Below are 6,000 nucleotides of genomic sequence, written 5' to 3' on the forward strand. Positions count from 1 at the left end.
AGACACATATTAATCAAACTGTCAAAACTGGCCCCACCTCCCACAGGCGGCAGTCATGGCAGCCTGGCAGGTTCCGGCGTCTGTGGGCGCTACGCTCTGGAGGCAGCCGTCCCCTGCTCCGCCGCCAGAACCACCCCAGGTCGGAGAGGGTTCTGACAGCGCCTCAGCTTCACCCTCTGCTCCTCTTCACAGGGAGACCATGGCGGCTCTGGGCCCGACTCACAGGGCTGACCGGAGGGAACAGCGAGGCGTCCGGCAAGCAAAGAGTTAATAGCGGCGGAGCAGAGGATATCGGAGCTTCACACAGCTGCCTCCGCGGCTGGCCGGCTGAACTTCGTGGACCCAGCTACCGGCTACATGGTGCTCACCCGGCTGGCCCACTTGCAGAGAGACAGATGCTGCGGGTCTACCAGCAGACACTGTCCATATGGTGAAGTCAATGTTAAAGATCCATCCAAAAAGAAGCAACTCAATTCACATTTTTATGTTTGAGAAGAATTTCATTTCTGTTCTCCATCTAATTGAGCCTTATTAAAAAAATAAATAAAACCTTAATCCAAAAAAAAAATGTAAAAACGTAAATACAAAGAAAACATATTAAAAGCAGCAAGGGAAAAACAACAAATAACACACAACAGAATCCCCATAAGGTTAACAGCTGATCTTTCAGCAGAAACTCTGCAAGCCAGAAGGGACTGGCAGGACATATTTAAAGTGATGAAGGAGAAAAACCTACAACCAAGATTACTCTACCCAGCAAGGATCTCATTCAGATTTATTTATTTATTATTTATTTTTTGCCGTATGTGGGCCTCTCACTGCTGTGGCCTCTCCAGTTGTGGAGCACAGGCTCCGGACGTGCAGGCTCAGTGGCTGTGGCTCACGGGCCCAGCCCCTCCGCGGCATGTGGGATCTTCCTGGACTGGAGCACGAACGCGTGTCCCCTGCATTGGGAGGCGAACTCTCAACCACTGCGCCACCAGGGAAGCCCTCAATCAGATTTGATGGAGAAAGTAAAACCTTTACAGAAAAGCAAAAGCTGAGAGAGTTCAGCACCACCAAGCCAGCTTTACAACAAATGCTAAAGGACCTTCTCTCGGCAAGAAACACAAAAGAAGGAAAAGACCTACAATAACAAACCCAGAACAATTAAGAAAATGGGAATAGGAACATACATATTGATGATTACCTTAAATGTAAATGGATTAAATGCTCCCACCAAAAGACACAGACTGGCTGAATGGATACAAAAACAAGACCCATATATATGCTGTCTACAAGAGACCCACTTCAGACCTAGAGACACATACAGACTGAAAGTAAGAGGATGAAAAAAGATATTCCATACAAATGGAAATCAAAAGAAAGCTGGAGTAGCAATTCTTATATCAGACAAAATAGACTTTAAAATAAAGACTATTAGAAGAGACAAAGAAGGACTCTACATAATGATCAAGGGATCGATCCAAGAAGAAGATATAACAATTATAAATTCTTATGTATCCAACATAGGAGCACCTCAATACATAAGGCAAATATTAACAGCCATAAAAGGGAAAATTGACAGTAACACATTCACAGTAGGGGAATTTAACACCACACTTTCACCAATGGACAGATCATCCAAAATGAAGATAAATAAGGAAACCCAAGCTTTAAATGATACATTAAACAAGATGGACTTAATTGATATTTATAGGACATTCTACCCCAAAACAACAGAATACACATTTTTCTCAAGTGCTCATGGAACATTCTCCAGGATAGATTATATCTTGGGTCACAAATCAAGCCTTGGTAAATTTAAGAAAATTGAAATCGTATCAAATATCTTTTCCAACCACAATGCTATGAGACTAGATATCAATTACAGGAAAAGATCTGTAAAAAATACAAACACATGGAGGCTAAACAATACACTACTTAATAACCAAGTGATCACTGAAGAAATCAAAGAGGAAATCAAAAAACACCTAGAAACAAATGACAATGGAGACACGATGACCCAAAACGTATGGGCTTTTGACAGGACAAGTATCCAATGAGGCAGGTAGCTCTGAAAGTGAATGCTATGATGGGTGGAAAAGAAGGAAGCCCAAGGAAAACCAAGCCTAATAGTGGTTAATGCCAATGCACAATTCAGAGAAGCTTACAGCTAATAGTGCTACAGCAGTACAGGGACACCTGCCATGGCCAGGAATATAAGCCTTGTATTGTGGTTATTTAAATTCTGGGGAAAACATGGAGTCTTGGCATCCAGAAAGCAAGCCCTGGAAAGATCCCTAAGAAGTTGCAAACACGTATTAGAGATAGAAAGGTAACACTAAGACAAATACCAGAAATGTGAATCTCATAGCAGCAGGAGCAAGTACAATATGACAAGTTCTTTTTTAGGTGGGACTGGTGTTTAGATGAGACCACAGCTGTTTTATACAATTGGTTATAAGATACACAATATATAAACCTTCCTCAAAGCCAGGTTTGCTCAGAGTTCTATGCATGTTGTTTCCAGTTTCTCACTTTCCATTCTTTTTCCTACTCTAATCAGTTGGCTGCTGCCCTCACCATTCTGCTAAAAATGCTCATTCTAATTCACCATAAATTTTAAAATCGGCATCTCAGCATTATTTCACAAAGTTGAGCACATCATCTTTCTTTAAGAAGACAGTTTATTCTTCAGGCTTCTGCTACATGATACTATCGTGGATTTTCCTCCTACCTCTTGAGTCATTCTTCCTCAGCCCTCCTCTACTCTGATTTCTAAATATTAGATTTAGGCTTTGTCTTGTACCCTCTCTTCCTTTTACTCTATATGCTCACTCTAGATGAGACACTACCTATATGCAAATAACTCCCAAATTTATATTTCCAGTCAAGATCTTTCATCTGAGTTCCAGGACTATGCAACTGCCAATATGCCATTAGATTGTCTCACAGGTGTTGCAAATATGTTCAAAACCACACTTCTGCTCATACCCCATTTCCTTTGCCATGTCAGGATCTGCCCTTTAGTTAACTTCACTACTTTGTTCCCCCACAAACCTGATCAGGGTAAAATGTCAACCATGTTTTTAAGCAAAATTGCTTATGATAAAATGACCCTGGATTTCTAAACTGGATCTTGCTAGTGGAAACTCTACATACCTGATGTGGACATCAAATCTTTGGGCTTTCCTGAATATGGTGATTCTTGTAACTGGATGTGTCTTCTGCAGGGGTGTGACACCTACTGCCTGGAGTCACCATATGTGATCCTGAGGCTCTCTTAGGCTCCTGGGAGTTTCTCAGGGCTGTGGATAGAACAAAGTTATCGAATATGAGGTACCTACTTCTTCAGTGGATTTGATACCTAAATTAAAATTGATTCTGTTAATGGAAAACAGAAATATGGGAGACTAAATTATCACGACTCAACTTCTAAAGAGTTGTCCCTGTGATGGGAGTGGGACGCTGATGTGTTGGTGTGAACCTAATTGGGTGTTGGTGTGAAGCCAGTTGGGTTCTGACTGAATTGGTCAGCTGCTATGATTTGGGAGCAGAAGTTGCTTTGTTCTCCCACATTCAAGCAACTACTGTGACTGGTGTCAACGTCCCTTTCTCTCTCTCTCGATTGTCTTATCACTTAATCATTTGAAAGATGATGAGACACCCCTGAAATACTGTAAAAATAAGGATGAAAGTAGAAATATCAGTGTAGGTTAACAAGTGAGGCAGTGACGAAAAATGCTCCTGTAACCCAGTGTCTTAGAAAGAAAGAAACTACCATGGTTTTGCTGTACATTTTATGGAGGAGAGAAAATTAATCCTCAAATATATGTGAAACAGATTGCAGTGATTTAATGGAGAGTTATTACTTTTAAAAAATCACATTATTCCTCCTCCTCTTTTACAGGTTTTTGAAGTAGGAGTGATAATTTCCTGATCTTTTGTAGGATACAGGAAAAAAAAGGAAATTATTTCAGTCGTGTGTTACACAGTTCCTCCAGGCTTCTCTAACAGAATCCTAATCTCTTCATTTTCAATGCATAACACACTAATGTACCTTTTCTGGTTTTGTCTGTTGAGTAAACTTATAGATTATATAGCAAAGTCTGTTCCAATATCTGGAAGGAATATTTTGCTTAGTTTATTTACCAATAAACCAATATAATACCAAACTGTATTATATAGTTTGACTTTCCATTTCAAATGGAGAATGTAGGTGTAGTCCAGACAACTTTTGGTCCTTTCAGAAAATAACAAACCAATTGTTAGGGGATAAAGATTTGATACTACTGAGAATATTTTAAGTGCATTTGCTGATAAAATATTAAAAAATTAATCATATACAGAAAATGGAGCCCAGAACTTGTTATAATCCCTTTGATCAAAGACAAAATATTTAGGCAGTGACAACAGCAACAAGGAAAAAAATTGACAATTCCTAAACAATCAAAGAATAGTTTCAATAATTTTACACAGGGCTTCCCTGGTGACGCAGTGGTTGAGAATCTGCCTGCCAATGCAGGGGACACGGGTTTGAGCCCTGGTCCGGGAAGATACCACGTGCTGAGGAGTAACTAAGCCCGTGCACCACAACTACTGAAGCCCGTGTGCCTAAAGCCCATGCTCCGCAACAAGAGAAGCCACACAATGAGAAGCCCACTGGCTGCAACTAGAGAAAAGCCCGCGTGCAGCAGCAAAGACCCAACACAGCCAAAAATAAATAAATAAATAAATATATTAAAAAAAATAATTTTACAGATTCATAAGCAAGAATTCTAAATTACTTCCAGAATGCAGAACACTTTATAGGATTTAAGGATTTAAGTTTGAGCAGGTCACTGATCTGCTCGACATCCTACAATGGCTCTCCATCTCACTTAGAGTAAAAGCCCAAGTCCTTCTAATGCCTACAAGGCCTTGCATGGTTGCCTCCTCCCATCCCACACCTCTTTGACCTCATCTCCTATTCTTACATTCTGTATCGTTCTCTCCCTTGCTCACTCCACTAGACCACCCTGGCCTGCTTGCCACTCCTTGAATATGACAAGCATGCTCCTGCTGTAACTGAAAGTGGGGTCTGGCTGCTTGCCGCTCAAAAGCCAATAAAGAGGCAAGTTGGTGGAAAGGAAAATTTGCTTTATTTTGGATGCCAGCACTGTAAGCCACTTGTTAATGATAATACATAAAATCTAATTATCAAAGATTTCAAATGAAACTTTATAAATACATAAAATACATATTTTATAAATACATAAAATTTTATAAATACATTATAAAATTTTATCTTATAAATCTGTCATAAATATAGCAATGAATCTTTCAATTGTTGCAGAGTAATGAGGACTCACTAGGTAGAATTATTTGTGTGGAAACACATTTCATTTCTTGGTTACCCAGAGTACAATGGCATTAAAGTGGAAGCATACATAAACTGCTTGGTTTTTTTCAATGTGACAGGAGGCACTTTGTTCTAAATGTTGATGAGTTGGAATAAACCCTGGAATTTCCATGCTGGAATTTCATAGCCATCACTCCAAAGTTTCTTTAAGTTAAAAAAAAAAGTAAATCTAATGATCTATGTGTCTTAGTCCATTAGGGGCACTATAACAAAATATTGTAGGCTGGGTGGCTTAGAACAATAGAAATTTATTTCTCGCAGTTCTGGAGGCTGAGAAGTCCAAGATCAAGGTGTTGATCTGATGTCTGGTGAGAAGCCGCTTCCTGGTTCTTACGTGATGGTTGTTTTTTCACTGTGTCCTCACGGTGGAACTTTCTGGGGCCTCTTTATAAGGGCACTAATTCTACTCATGAGGGCTCTGTCCTCATGATCTAATCACCCCCTAAAACTCCACCTCCAATCACATTGGGGATTAATTTTCAACATACAATTTTTGTGGGGACACAAACATTCAGTCTATAGCATATATACTAACAGAAGATGAAAGACACATGTGTACTACCTGTGCACCTGACACATCTGTCCACATTTTCAATATTTTAAGTACAGTTCAGCAG

General features: G+C 40.0%; 1 protein-coding gene and 1 pseudogene across 1 annotated transcript in view; both read left to right on the forward strand.

Annotated features, from left to right (window-relative positions):
- The window catches only part of PLCXD3 (phosphatidylinositol specific phospholipase C X domain containing 3), a 182,311-nt gene that overhangs the window by 55,096 nt on the left and 121,215 nt on the right, over positions 1–6,000 (forward strand). The gene's annotated exons all lie outside the window — the stretch shown is intronic.
- LOC103072919 (uncharacterized protein C1orf53 pseudogene) lies at positions 56–492 on the forward strand (annotated as a pseudogene).

This window comes from Lipotes vexillifer, unplaced genomic scaffold (assembly GCF_000442215.2).
Source record: "Lipotes vexillifer unplaced genomic scaffold, Lipotes_vexillifer_v1.1 scaffold434, whole genome shotgun sequence".
In the NCBI taxonomy this organism is placed as follows: domain Eukaryota; kingdom Metazoa; phylum Chordata; class Mammalia; order Artiodactyla; family Lipotidae; genus Lipotes; species Lipotes vexillifer.